Source organism: Apteryx rowi, unplaced genomic scaffold (genome assembly GCF_003343035.1).
Source record: "Apteryx rowi isolate R43461 unplaced genomic scaffold, aptRow1 scaffold_202, whole genome shotgun sequence".
NCBI classification, from domain to species: domain Eukaryota; kingdom Metazoa; phylum Chordata; class Aves; order Apterygiformes; family Apterygidae; genus Apteryx; species Apteryx rowi.
In genome coordinates, this window is record NW_020448331.1 from 38,454 (window position 1) to 45,254 (window position 6,801).

The following is a 6,801-nucleotide window of genomic DNA, read 5'->3' on the forward strand; positions in this document are numbered from 1 at the left end:
TGGAGCTGCTGGCAGGGAGAGAAAAACAGGCCCGGAGGATGGAAAAAGGATCGATGTGGGGGAAGCCAGCTCGGGGAAAAATAGATATCTATCTCATTAAAAATGGATGCTAAAGTGAGTCCTCCCCACTCCAAAGCCACCTCCCTCTCTCTTCCTGGTAGCCGGAGTGAAATCAGCACCGAGCTTCCCGAGGAGGGGAAATGCCAGCACGACACAGCTCCCGTTCGGCGCCCACCGAGCGCCGCTGCCACCCCCTGCCGCGCTGCYGAGCCCCACGGGGCTGCCGGGGGGACGCCGCAGCTCCGAGCCCGGCAGCCCCCYGTGCCACCCGGGCAGCGGGGTGTTGAGCAGCCCCTTTGCCAGGCGCATCCCCGAGGGCGGCCTGTCACCGAGACTGTCACGCTCCAGCCTCTGCCACCCCAGGCACCGCCACCCTCTYGCCACTGCCACGCCGGGACTCGGGGCCGGAGCTGGGAGGTCGTGGCCAGCCGGGCYGTGGCAGGGCTGAGCGAGCCCTCGCGGTGCTGCCAGGCCCAGCCGTCCCCGCAGGCGCTACCTGGCGGGGGCTTGGTCCTGGCGGGGGCCGTGCACCCACACATGGCCTGGGCCAAGCACTTTACAGAGCCGCAGGGGTGAAGCCTGGGTGCCCGCAGGTGCCACCGCCCCAGCAGAGGCTGCAGGGCTCCGGCTGCAGCTCCCGAGCCCGGCAGCCCCCGTGCCTCACTTTCCCCCCAGCCGAGAGGAGCAGTCTCCAGGGCCTGGGGCAGCCTGCCGGCCGCGGGCAGCTCTGTGCCAGCGCGCAGCCCCGCAGGGCCACGTCAGCCACTGGCCCCCGTCGAGGAGCCGGAGCTTGCCCTGCTGCCTGCCCGGGACTCACCTCTGCCGTGGCCAGCCTGGTCGTGGTCAGCAGCCTGGGATGCCCACGAGCGCCGGTGGGCACCCAGGCCCTGTCCCTGTCCCACGGCCTGGCAGAAAGATCCTTTCACCTGCTCTCCCACCTCCTGCTCAGCCGTGCTGGCAGCGCTCGGTACCACTCAGCCAAAACACAACCCCCCTTGGCCCCTCGCTAGCCCTCAGCACCCTCCCCAGCTGCCTGCAGGGTCTCTCCTCTGCTCCCCACGGCCAGCTATAGCGTCACCCCCACAGAGCCGGGCTGCACGGGACCCACGCGGCAGGGATCGTCCCCRTCTGTCCCGTCCCATCCTGGACCTTCCCCTTCCTCCCTTCCCTTTGGCCCCACGGTGGCCCCAGGGAGCGGCGGCTCCAGGCCAGGGATGGGGATGGGGACAGGTCCCCCGGGTGGGTCCCCACTGACTCCTCCAGCTTGTGCTGCCTCCAAGTGGAGGAGAGCTGAGCTGGGGTGCCGGGGTGCCGGGGTGCAGCCTGTGTGGCCCTCGGATACCGGTCCCCTGCCCCATCCCGCTTGGCTGCCCCAGCCCCCCGGTGCTGCTGGGACAGACGTGGGGTCTGGGGTGTTTTGGGGCTGGGGGCCGGAGGGGGAGCAGGCAGCAGCCCAGCACCGGGGCTGCCCCATCCCCACGGCGGTGCTGGCTGCGGGCAGGGCAGCCCCAGCCCTCAGCCTCCGCTCAGGCCTCTGGTCCCGCGTTGTCACCGGCACCGTCTGCGCCTCCTCCTCCCGGCCCCACGGCGGCTGACAAGGCAAGTTCGAGGCCGGAGCAATGGGCGCAGCGCTCACCCCCAGCCCCGGCAGCCCCCCTCGTGCCCCCAGGCCATCGCGACACCCCGCGGCGCCGGGCGCCCTGGCGATGCCAGCCGAGGCGGGCGCACAAAAGGCATCCGCGGGTGCCGGCCGGAGGGGCCAGCACGCAGCCCCCGGCCCCCTCGGTCCCGCCGCGCTCGGGCGCCCCGAAGCCCCCCCCGAGCCTGCGGGGGCCATGGGGCCGGCGGCGCCGCTCGCCTGGGGAACGGGCTCGCAGCGTCCGCCGCCGCCGCCGCCGCCGCCGCTCGGGGAAGGATGCCGGGAGGCACCTGCCTCCGCCGCGCCGAGCAGCCCGAGCAGAGCGCCGCGCCGCGCGGCGACGAGCGGGCACCTGGCCCTGCCGCCCGGCTCCGCTGCTGTTATATAACCCCAGCTCCATGATGCTGGGATCTTCATCAAGGAGGGAGATAATTACAGCCCGCTCCCCGGCCGCCGCCGCGGCCCCAGGCTCTCGCCGGAGCGGCCGCAGCCCGCGGAGGGACGGGCTGGAGCAGACATCAACACGGSGGCTTTGTGTTGCGAAGGATTTCCAGAGGGAAACAAGCAGGTCTTACCTCCAGCGCCGCTTTCCTAGCTCATGCCATGCCTTGCGCGGGCAGCCAGTCCTTTCATGTGCAGAGAAGCATCAGGAGGAGAAATAGGAAAGGGGGAGGAGAGGAGGAGGAAAAAATCCCCGCTGAAGGCGAAGGGGAAGGAGCGCCCCTGCGTCTGCCCAGCCTCCAGCGCCGCTCGGCCGCAGCCGGGTCCCGCGGGCGGGCGGGCGCCCCCCGCCCGAGCCCCCGCAAAACAAAAAGAGCGGGGCGGCGGGGAGGGCGCCGGGCCGGATCGGTGCCGGCGGGCCCGGCGGCGAGGCGGCCGGGGTGGGGGCCGAGCGGGGGCCCCTCCTGCCAGCCCGCCCAGGCTGCGTCCGGGGAGCCGGGGATGAAGGATGCGAGCGGTGCACACGCACGCTGGCGCACACGCACACACACACACACACACACACGTATGCGCACACACACACACACACACACGCACACACACACACACACGCGCGCGCGCGCGCACACACGGTGTCAGCACCAAACCCTGTTAAAGAGACACGGCCGCCGTTATCAATAACGCACCGCTGCGGGCTGCCGGGGCCGGGCCGGGCCGGGAGCCGCTGGCGGGGCGAGGAGCCAGCGGCGGCTTGGCCACCGCTCCTTCCCCGGCGGCGCCCGGCAGGAGCGCCGAGGGGACGGGCACGGCTGGAAGGCCACCAAGKGGAGAGCCGGAGCCCGGAGACGCGGGAGCGTGGGGCCGGGGGACGCAGGGCGAGCTGGAGGAGTGGACGGACAGAGAGGTGGCCACCGGCTGGGTGTGGAGGCAGGAGAGGTGGCTGGGGGGATGGACGGATGGACAGATGGATGGATGGATGGATGATGGGTGCGCAGTCCTCCAGCTGTGAGGCACAGTGGGGACAAGCCCTCCTGGGGCACGCTGGCCCCTGATTTGGCACCCAGGCCTCCCTGCACCCAGGGGTGCTGCTGGTGTGTGGGTCRGCTGCCTTCACCAAGGGAAGGGAGCTGCGCCCAGATCCCAGCCAGCTTCACCCCATGAAGTCCTGGTTGGTGGCAGGACCCATAGCCAAGGGGTGTCCCATCCCTGCCACAGCCGCCCATGGGTTGTGGACCACCTCACCATTTATTCCCCTCTCACCCAGCTCAGCACCCGCTCAGCACCCCCTGCGAGGGGCCCAGCTCCACCAGTGCTCCCTGAGCTGGAGGGAACTGGTTAGTAGATGCCTTCAGCCCCTCTCCCTCTTCCCTCCCCTTGCACAGCCCTATACGAGCCAGTGGAGACCAGCTCTCCCCAGCTGCCACCCGGCCGCGGGCCCTGGGGAGGCTGATGTAACTGCCCGGATCCGGCCGCCTCACTCCCTGCTCCATTATTTATAAGGCAGGTTGGGTTTCACACTGGCAGCCTGGAGGGTGTTTCGGGGGGAGGAGAGGGGCCAGGCAGGCATGGCCGCAGGCCCCGCCGCCYGGCTCCCGGCTCCCTGCGCACCGGCCAGCCAAGCCGGGCAGCTGCAGGGCACCACGAACGGTCTCGGCCCCGCACACCAGCGCCACTGTGTAYGCTCCACCCCTGGAGACCTGCCTTCACGGCAGCCCGGCGCTCAGGGCCGGACCCTTGCGGGGGTAAATCAGCGCTGCTCCGCTCCAAGGCCCATGCTGGGCACGCGAGGACGCAGCCGAGCTGCAAGGGCCGGCAGGACGCAGCGCCCCAGCAGCAGGAAGGTCCGGGCAGGACGCGGTGGTCGGAGGGGCTGCTTTGGCTAAGCCATGTGTTGTGGCCACCTCCCAGCCCGGCCCGACTCGTCTGGCCAGGTGGGAAATCCTTGAGACGTGGCAGATGGCTCCGACGGAAGTCCTCCTTGGATGAGAGTGGGCACAAGGGATCAAGGAGGAGCAACACCAGGGAGAAGAACACAGGGCCCAAAAACACATGGAAGGAGGCTCCAGGTCTGAGTGCACTGGAACAGCCTCTGCTCCAGCCTCAGCTGGACCAAGGGAAATAGAAAAAGCCAAGAAACTTGAGGTCAAGGAAGTCCCCTGGGAGCCAGGGTGTTCCGGGAGAGACAGCAGGATGTCTCCAGGGTGCCAGGGTAGCTCACGGGACCCCGTCAGCCACCACTCTTTGGCAAGCAGCATGTCACGAGGGGCTGGTGGGGCCCGAGGAGGTGCACTGGGGACCAGACACCAACCCCCCCCCACGGACGTTCAGAGCCAAGTGCACAGAAGGCACCCAAAACAAGGCAGCCGTTGGAGCAGCCGGACCTGGGAGCTGTCACTGTCCGTCAGCCACGTCCACGGTCAGGAGGCCTGCAGGGACCTACCCCGCAGTTTGGGGGCACCCTGTTTCCCAGCACCCCTGGCCAACGGATGCCACGGGAGCAGGGCAGGGCTGAGCCCTGGGGTCTGCCTGCACGAAGCCTGGGAAGCTGCACCGCTGATCTTGGGGAGGGGGGCATCGAGCCAGGGGCCCCCGGGGAAGCCGATGGACCTGCATCCAAAATCGGCAGCACCAGAGGAGCCAGGCGGGGCTGCTACACCCCAACGGTGTGCGACTCTCTGTGCCCTGCTTGCAAAGAGGGGGCAGCAGCCGCCGGCCCTGGCGGGGGGGAGGAATTGGGCTGGTGTGTGGGGCCTCTGGGGACAGAGGGGACAGAGCTGCACTGCTGGGAGCGTCCTCGGGCACCCCCGCTCCTGTCCAGTGTCAGGGTGGCAGAGGGGTGGCAGGACCGGCCCCCGGTGAGCATGGCACTGCTCACCGTGCCATCAGCATCACCTGGGACCGCACCTGGGGTCTGCACACACCATCGCGATGGCAGGAGGGAGCCCAGGCCCAGCCGGATGCCCGCAGGCACCCAGCTCTGACTGCCCCTGCTCCTGGGGGCCCACCGGGGTGTCCAGTGCCCTGGGGTCCCTTTGGTGCCAAGAAGGTTTGTAAGCACCAGGGAAGTCCCTGGGCAGGGACAAGACAGCCCCTCTCATCCCAGGGCATGGCAGGGAAGGAGCAGGAGCCCCATCCAGCCAGGCAGAGCCCTGGCACAGGTCCCGGGGTGCCTGAAGCCCGCGAGGTCCTGCTCAGTGGCAGCGAGCCATGAGCCGGGCCTCTGGCCCCCTGCACTGCTGTTCCCGCAGGGACCATCCCTGTCTCCCCCGCGTTGGCGTGTGCTTTCCTGACAGCCTACACACACACCCGAGGTGGAAGGCAGGCTGTGTTAGGGCGTGGGGACACCCCACATACGTGCCCGTCCCGCCCGGGCAGCCCACCTCCGTGGCACACGGGTGCTGGATCCGGTGCAGAAAGGCTCCCTGCTGCCAGCCCATCAYGCCTGGCCCCAGCTCGTGCCAGGCCTGCCCGGCCCCAGCTCAGCTCTGCGCTGGGCGAGTGCTGCCCCGGGGTGTCCAGCTGCCCCGGGGTGTCCGGCTGCCCCAGGGCATCCAACCACCCTGGGACGTGTGGCTGCCCCAGGGTATCCATCTGCCCCAGTGTATCCATCTGCCCCAGGGTATCCAGCTGCCCCAGGGTGTCCGGCTGCCCCAGGGTATCCATCCGCCCCAGGGTGTCTGGCTGCCCTGGGGTATCCATCTGCCCCAGAGTATCCGGCTGCCCCAGGGTATCCGGCTGCCCCAGGGTGCCCGGCTGCCCTGGGATGTCCAGCTGCCCTGGGGTGTGCAGCTGCACCGGGGTATCCAGCCACCCTGGGATATCTATCTGCCCTGGGGTGTCTAGATGTCCTGGGGTATCTGACCACTCCAGGGTGTCCAACCACCGCAGCTTTGCCCGTAACTGCAGGAGCCCCCGCTCCCGGCCTGTGCTGCAGCCGGACTGGGACCCCCATGCCCTGCTGGTGCAGGGACCCTCGTTGCTCCCTGGCCACCCCGCCAGCGGGAGCAAGGCAGCACCCGGCGTGCAGAGCCGGCACCAGCGGGGGCACGGGGCCGAGATGCTGCGGGGAGCTGGGCCGCCCCGGCAAGCAGCCGAGAGCAGGGACTGATCCTTCAGAGGCTCGTCTTTATGCAAGCTACCAGCGTCCCATTGGCCTTCGTTAGGGCTCCCATCCCCGCAGTCACATGCCTGCCGCGGGGAGAGGAGGAAGGGGCGCGTGGCGCGGCGAAGGCTCCCTCCTCCTCCTCCTCCTCCTCCTCCTGCTCCTCCTGCTCCTCCTGGCTCCCGGGCCGGGCCGGCCGGAGCAGCGCGGGCGGCCGGCTGGACCGCGGTGCCAAAGCCGGACTGCAGTGCAGGCAGCGGCGTCGCCGCGGCAACCGCCGTCGCCTAGCGATGGCTGTCGCCGGGTAACCGCCGTCGCCTAGCGATGGGGTGTTTTTCACAGCTCTGGATGAGGAGCTGGAGGTTATTTTTAGCCGGGCTGCGAATCAATAGGCAGCTCCGGCCGCCGCCGCCGCCGCCGGGGAGGATGCACGCGCAGGGGCTGCCGCGCGGCCCGGGTGGCTTTGGTGGCAGCGAGCGCTGCCGGTGGGAGGGGGAGCCCGGCCTCCGCGCCTGCCTGGGGGCCAGCCCCACGGCGGCCGGCACAGCCCCGCCGGGCC